This window comes from Neomonachus schauinslandi, chromosome X, assembly GCF_002201575.2.
Source record: "Neomonachus schauinslandi chromosome X, ASM220157v2, whole genome shotgun sequence".
Classification (NCBI taxonomy): Eukaryota; Metazoa; Chordata; class Mammalia; order Carnivora; family Phocidae; genus Neomonachus; species Neomonachus schauinslandi.
The window spans coordinates 32,707,557-32,716,063 of NC_058419.1; positions in this window are offsets into that span (position 1 = coordinate 32,707,557).

The window sequence follows — 8,507 nt, forward strand, 5'->3', positions numbered from 1 at the left end:
CTCTGGTTTTTCCCCAGGTAAGCTGGCATGGAGCAATCCCCTGCCCTGGCCCCGGGAAAGGGCTGGGCTGTTCACGAGCCGAGCAGCCTGAGCCAAAGTGACTGACCGCCTTTGACTCAGAGCCGTGCAGGTGCCTTCGCAATCTCGCCTCCTTTGCCGGGTTCCCTGCTTCCTCCTAACCTCCTCTCTTAATCTGGTCTCTGTCCTGACGCCAAGTGCTGATCTCCATTGGCGCTGGGGTGGGGGTGTGAAGGGCACGGTCTGTGGGGCCCGTTCCGTTCCCCAAGATTCTTCTGAACAGACCATATCGTCCTGGGCCCTGGGAGGTCTCAAAGTTTTGCCCCTCACTCGAAAGCACGTGATCCCCTGGGGCGAACGCTGCTCCCAGAGGGAAAGCGCCTGAATTGGGCACCTTGAAAGGCAGCCACTGAGATAAGATTACTCAGCTGGCTCTGCCTGAAAAGAGCAACTTTGAGCCGCTGTCTCAGGGACCTTTCTCAGCCTTCGGGACAGCGTTGCCCTTTACAGGGATTGCTTTGTGTAGCATTTCAAAGAGGGCAAACAAAAACAAATTACCAAGTGGGTTTATGGGAAATTTTAACCCTAACAAAGGACTCCACTTTGCTCTTGCAAAGTAACTATGGAAAGTAAACTATGAGGAAGCCTTCCAGGTTGGCCAGGGAGGAAAGAATTACTATAATGCTGTTTACCAATGTAGCACCCTTTCCTCAGAAAGCTCAAAGGATTTAATCTGACTCAGGTCAAAGATGGTGGTTGCTTTCTGAAACACAGTAGGAATCAGGGCACACAGAGGAACCAGCAGAGAGTCGAATTCTGTAGCCTGTGTGCATCTCCTTTTGTCTCCATCCACCAACACGAATTTCTCACTTGCAGAAGAAATACACCCCGAGGAGTCTGGACAGGTAAAGCAGAGAAAAGCTCAGGAGGGAAGTGGGAAAGTAGTCATGAGAAAGCATTAATGAATTTCATCCGGCTTTGTGCGTACACGCGCGCGTGTGTGTGCATGTGCCTGCTAGTATTATATACACACAACTAGGTGTGACCTAAAGGCTAAAATGAAGGAATTATTAGCCTGTCTCAGACATAGAAGAAAGGAGAGGCAAAGGGACGTATAACCCTCTTTGTAAAAAGATGAGCTGAAAAACACATCTAGTCGCATTTGCCCCAACTATCAACATCTCATAGAAATTAAAGGGACCCACCAAGGGGCGCTGGAAACAGATGGTGACTGTGGGAATAGAAAGAGAATAGGAGTCTTAGGGACAGATAGATTATGGGGATATCAAGGCAGGGGTAGGGAGCATGCAGAGGAAACAACTAGCAATTCTCCCGGCCTGTTACGCAGTAGAGAAGCGTCTGACAACTTGAGAGCTTAGAGCATCAGGGACATAATATTTAAAATAGAAGGTATTTGAGAGAAAATATTATTTGTTTGAGGGATATTTTCCCATTGTGATGCATCTCTTGCCATTCTCTGCCTCAAACTCCTAAGCTTGCCTGTCGTTTCCTGTGCAGGCACCTACCTGCCGTTCCTCACCTCTGTGCCTTTGCTCATGCTATTTCTTCTGGAAATTCTCACCCTCCTCATTTGGCTAACTACTACTCATGCTCTAAGACTCTGCTTAGGTGTCACCTCCTCAGGTCTTTCCAATGGTTGCACCTCGATTATTACACACGGTTTGGATGTCTCTCCTCTATAGTCCTATGCTGCCCCATACTCACATTACGTCGTGTGAAATTATTTGCTTACGGTCCTCTAGACTGCCAGTTCTCCGAGGGAGGGCAGGATAACAGTCCTAATCATTCCTGTATTCCCAACACCTTGCACAAAACCTGACACAGACAGGCATTCAGTAAATGCTTATTAGGAAATTTGACTCAGAGAGGCCATCTAATAACCCCGTGGTCCAGAAAGGGCAAGGACAACTGGTCTACTATCCATCCCCAAGAAATCATAAAATACCAGGACTGCATTTCCTTCTCTTTGGGTTCTGACTTAGTAACTGACAAATTGCGTTCGTGGATTTTTTTTATTTATTTGAGACTTGAAAGAAGTATAGAAGTTGAGTGGGTGGGCACCTGGGTGGCTCAGTTGGTTAAGCGGCTGCCTTCGGCTCAGGTCATGATCCTGGAGTCCCAGGATCGAGCCCCGCATCAGGCTCCCTGCTCAGTGGGGAGTCTGTTTCTCCCTCTACCCTTCCCCCCGCTCATGATCTCTCTCTCACTCTGTCTCTCTCCAATAAATAAATAAAATCTTTTTTAAAAAATGAAAAAGAAGTTGAGTGGGTAACGGCACCTGGATGGTGCAGTCGGTTAAGTGTCTGCTTTCCACTCAGGTCATGATCTCAGGGTCTTGGGATCAAGCCCCACACTGGGCTCCCTGCTTGGCGGGGAGTCTGCTTCTCCCTCTCCCACTCCCCCTGCTTGTGCTCTCTCTCTCTGTCAAATAAATAAATAAAATCTTAAAAAAAAAAAAAAAAGAAGTTGAGTGGGCATAAGAGAGAGGGAACTACATAAACCCAGTCACAGGGGTATGAATGAGCATGATGTGGGAAAATATGAGAAGAGTCTGCTAATTGATAGGATAATAAGAAATAATGTTAGAGAGAGAAAGTGTGGCCATTTATGTGCCTCAAAATCTAGGCCTAAGCCATGGTCTAGTAGGCAATAGTAAAGTGATTGTCACCTTGGGAATGACACATGGTACACTCTACTTCGGTTGTGCAAAAATACCTCAGAATTATAATTAACGATCTCCATGCACCGAGTTGTGCAATGCTGGACTTTTAACTATGGGTCAGCTCTTCCAGGACACCCACACCACAGCCATGAATCTGCTTAGCTGTAAAAAAAAAAAAAAAAAAGCACTGACAGCAATTTAAAGATTTATTTAGTAAGTCACCAGCAACTAAAGATCATCTTATTAACTGTGATTTGGCCAGGAAAAAAAGTTAAGAACCGATCCAATAGTTATATCCCACGTTCTTTGCCCTTAGTACTAAGAATCAATTTATGTCATTATTCATGGAAGTCCCTTCGATATTTTTAGTCACTAAAAATAAAGGACACTCATTACCTAAAGCTTTCTTCCAGCTATTTGGATGTGAAAAGTTTGCACTAATCAGAAGGTCTTTGAACAATCTCAAAAACCCAATGTCTTATTGAGCAACCACACCATTCTGTAACCCTCTCCCGGAAGAACCCCATTAAACTTCCCCAGCTGAAAGCCTTAAGAAAAGGAACCCTACTAGTCTATCAACAGGAAAAAGAAATAAACATGTATTTTTAAAATTTTATCATAGTAAATGTGTATATATGAATTATCTCTTTTAGGTCTATAGTTTCAGGGGCGCCTGGGTGGCGCAGTCTGTTAAGCGTAAGACTCTTGGTTTCGGCTCAGGTGGTGATTTCAGGGTGGTGACATCGAGCCCCGCATTGGGGTCTGTGCGGAGTCTACTTAAGACTCTCTCTCCCTCTCCCTCTGGCCCTCCCCACCATGCTCTCACTCTCTCTCTCTCTAAAATAAATAAATAAATCTTAAAAACACCATTTAAAGTCTATAGCTTCAGACATTAAACACTTGATTAAAAAATTAGGCTCTGTCCTTAGTCAAAACAAATTAATAAGTAATTAATAAATTATTTCTTTAAAAAAGTGTCTTTCAGTTCTAGGAAGCAAGACTCAGGAAAGACAGATTGCATAGATGTCCTTGCTGCCAGCAGAAGAGGTAATGATTGTCTAGCTGGAGCAACTAGTGAAGAGACAGAGAAAATACACACTCCTTTCTTACAGAATACTCGAGGGTACCATGCCAGAGAAACTGGAAAGAAAACGATAGCTCTTGGTGATTAATTTCATGTGGGTGCTTTCTAACAGAAAAAGTTAATCTGTCAAATTTCGTAATTTTTTTTTTAAGTAGACTCCACACCCAGCATGGAGCCTGACTCAGGGCTCCAACTCAAAATCCTGAGATTAAGACCTGAGCTGAAGTCAAGAGTTGGTCGCCCAACTGACTGAGCCACCCAGGCGCCCCAAATTCCATAATTTTTACATTCACTGTGGCATACCATACAGCTTTTCTTAAGTATTAAGTGTACAAATCATAGGTGTACAGCTTGATGAATTTGCACAAATATAGCACTCCCATGCATCTAGTTTCAAGTTCAAGAAACAATAGTGCCAGAACCTCAGAAGACCCCTCCTTACTGTCTTCAAGGTTAACCACAATCTTGAATTTTTAACACCATAAATTCGTTGGGGCAGTTTTTGAACTTCATATAAATGGATATTATTGCATGTACATTTCTATGTCTCACTTCTTTGGGTTCAACATTATGTTCTGGAGATCCACCCATACTGTAGCATAGACCTCTGGTTCATCTGCTGTCATTCTACATGGTATTCCAATGTATGACTATACCACAATTTATTGATCTGTTTTACTGATGGACATTTGGGCTGTTTCCAGATTGGGGCTATCTTGAAGAACGTGGCTCCAAACTTTCCTGTAACAAAGTCTTCTGTGTGTATTTCTGTTAGGCATAGACCTAGTATGGATGCTCTGGATCACAGGGTATACCCTACTTAGCTTTAACAGATGTTGCCAAACACTATTCCAAAGTGATTTTCCAATTTGCATTCTGTCTAGCACTACCATACCGATTTTAAAGGCCACGTGGAACAGAATAGGTTTGTGGAAAGAAGAGAAGGGAGATGGAAGGAAGCGGGCGAGTAATAGGAAAAGAAGAGAAATGCTGGGCCAGGTACTGTGTTAAGTGAGCCACATTTCTGATCGCATTTGATTCTCATAGAACCACTTTGAGGTAGGAACGCCCATTTTACAAACAAAGAAACAGAGGCCCCGAGAAGCTAAGTGACTTGCCCGAAGTTACACAACTAGTAAGTGACAGGTCTAATATTTGAACCCAGACTATCTGACTCTCCAGTCTGTGCTCCCAAACCACCTTACTATAATAAGAACATGAGCACAAGGCATTAGAAAATGCGTTATCTGTGGAATTCCTGCCTCAGAGGACTTGGCACTCCATCAGCAGGAATGATGACATGGAATAATTAGGCATCATTTGATCCTCTGTATCCAGTAGAACAGTCCACAGAAACGAAACCTTTTAATCTCATCTTTGGGAAGATTGAATAAGCTTTTCTGCATTGCCTCCTTGAAGACGTCACGACTTAGACATTCATGATGCCTTCCCAGCTGAGTCTCACACTATCAATTTGCAAGGGTCACCATCAAGAGATTTGGATTCAGTTGATTCATAGTGAGGCTAATCAGTAGTGTTCAGGGTGAGGGTGGATTTCAGTAGCTAGATCTTAGAAGCAAAGAAAGACATGCAATGCTCTTTCTGTAACATACACATAGGACTTGGAGCCTGTGGGACCAAATCCCACACAATACAGCTTTTTTTTTTTAAATATCTTTAACCAAACCAACCCTTTTTTTAAAAAAAGATATTTATTTATTTATTTATTTATTTGAGAGAGAGCAAGCCAGCACCCAACAGAGAAAGAGAGAGAGAGTGCATGAGCAGGGGGAGGGGCAGAGGGAGAGGGAGAAGCAGACCACCCGCTGAGCAGAGAGCCTGCCATGGGGCTCCATCCCAGGACCCTGGGATCGGGACCAGAGCTGAAGGCAGATGCTTAACTGACTGAGTCACCCAGACGCCCCTAACCAAACCAATCCTTAATATAAGAGATACCTGAATCAAACCAGGCAATAGAGCTAATGTGAATTTTTTAAATCTTTATTTCTTTATTTATTCTGTGTGTGTGAATAAACAAATCAAGAATTTTCTCTCCTAGGACATATATGGCCTTTCTTCAGTACATCAATATTCATTCTTTCCATCACCCTGGAACACTGGCTCTGTAGCCACTACAGGTACTCTTTAAATTGTTAGCAACAATGAATAAACATTTGAATTTGACCTACTTATCTGATACTATTGTAATGGTGCATTAAAGGAGAGAAATATTTAGGCTTCACTCTTGATACACTGGTATTTCTCCTTTGGAAAGCATTGCCGTAAGTCATGCTTATTCTCAGTTTGCTTTTATAATAATAAACTGTATCAGAACTATATCAGAACTAACTCTTAGACATTCAGGCCCTTTAGAGATCCAGGTGCCCAATTTTTTGCTTTCCCACCTAAGGAAATCATTCACTTCGTATGAGACACAGAATCATTGCTTTTGTTAACTTCTTAAATAAAAGCAAGCATTAAAAAAAAAATCATTTCATTATGGGACCTAACTGAAATCTACATCCTAAAATCCTTTGAGAAGATAAAATCAATTTAAAATAGTTATGTTATTCTATAACTATATAAAATAGTTCATGTGCAAAAATTTTCAATATCTTATTCTAATTAAGAAAGATCAAATTGGGAGTTGCTACATCTTCTCAAGAACTGGAAAAGAAAGTACGATGAGCAACACGGATCATGTGTATAAAATACAGCATTCATTCTTTTCTTGCTTGGCTGAGGTCCTTTAATGTAAAAGTGAAGTGCGGTAGAATGTCTAATATGTGAGCCATGTAATGCAATTCTTTTCCTCCTTCACCAACACAGCGATGTTCTAGCTTTTTTTGCTAAAACCTGACATCTGGAGGGCTAGCTGAGACCTTCTTCATCTATGCACTTTCTTTTATTGATGAATGTCATGGCAATTGATTTGTGTTTTATTACCATCAAACAATACCATCACTAACAACAATAATGTTACTGCCTCTAAGAATAATAGCAATAACCACCACGACAGTAATAATATCAGCTACCCTTTGAGTAGCTGCCATATGCCATGTACTTTATGTATGTTCTTTTCAATCCTTACAACAACTCTACCAAATAGGTACTATTATTATCCCCATTTTTATAGATTAATAAAAAGGCACAGAGGGGCAAAATAACTTGTCCAGAGGTCATAGGTCTGGAAAATTCAGGGGCAAACATCCAAACCCAGTTCTGTTAACAAAATCTGAGCTTTTCCCAGTGATCGTACTGTGGGGTTTCTCCACCTCACCTCAGCCTTTCTGGATTATTCTAAAATTTCTTTCCCTCTTCCCAACATTCCACCCTCCTGCTGTTTACTTCTATGACACTTTCCTTTACCCCTTATCATGCCTAACCCAATCCTTCATACAAATTATATTCCCATTCTTGACTTTCTCCCTCTTTTTTTCCTCCTCTCTCAATCAGTCTCTCTCTAAAACACAAACACAGGTTAATCAGTATTCATCACCAGCCTGAGCAGACAACACCTTAACACCTTCCAGGTATCTCACTTCTCCAAGCTGGGGATCTCTTTCGGGAGACCACTGAAGAGAAGAGGGGTGACTCAGTGTATAAGCCAATTGGATCAGTTCCACAGGCTTCCTACAATCTGAGATCAGTTTATGAGACCAGGACCAAGACCTCTGTCAATACCATGGGAGGAAGGGCTTATGAATACAATGGAGCCCAGCACTATAACTTGTTTTCTAATGGTTATTAACAGCAATGGGGTGCAGCAACCAGTCACAGGGGGTCAGAATTTCAGGCTGCCCAAGACCCAGGGTTATTGGGATACTGTTGTTTTCAGGCTTAGGAGTGGTGATGCACTTGTTTTGTAATTACACAACCCCAGCTAATGCCTCAGTTACAGATTGACTCATTTGTTTAGATCTTTTGTGTCTAGAAATGAAGGGAGCTATATGATTAAGACTTACTGAGAAATATTATTGAAAAGTGCAGGAAAAATGTAAACACTACCTCTTACATAATATCTTTCTGTTAAATCATTCTACCAATTAGAGTTGCTCATTTCAATGAGGCATACCAAGCAAAATAGGTGCAATGGGTATTAGTCTTATTTTTCTAAATAGTTAACAGAAAAACACTCAGGTTGCTGTTGCATAACTTTGTGATGCAAAAAAAAAAAAAAAATATATATATATATATACACGTGGGGCTAGAGAAATGGCAACATTTCCTGATGATATAGATACTAAATCCTATTACCTATTCTGACGAGCATGTCCTTTAGAAAGGAAAAAATAATCATATTGATATCCAGTTTATTGAACAGTGTTGTGTACACATGTAACTTTTTTTCTGATTACTACCTTTAACCATGACGTGTTGAACCTCCATTTCCTGAACCTTAAAAACACCTCAGGAGTAAAACTGACACTATTTACAGATGACACGATATTATATATTAAGAAAAAACCCAAAGACTCCCCAGCCCCAGAATTGTTAGAACTAAAAAAATAATTCAGTAAAGTTGCAGGATAAAAAAAATCAATATACAAAAATCTGTTACATTTCTATATACTCATGACAAACTATCAGAAAGAGAAATTAAGAAAAAAATTCCCAGCTACAATTACATCAAAAAGAATAAAATACCTAATGAAGACATTACGCTAAGTGAAATAATACCTAGGGATAAATTTAATCAGGGACATAAAAATTCTGTACACT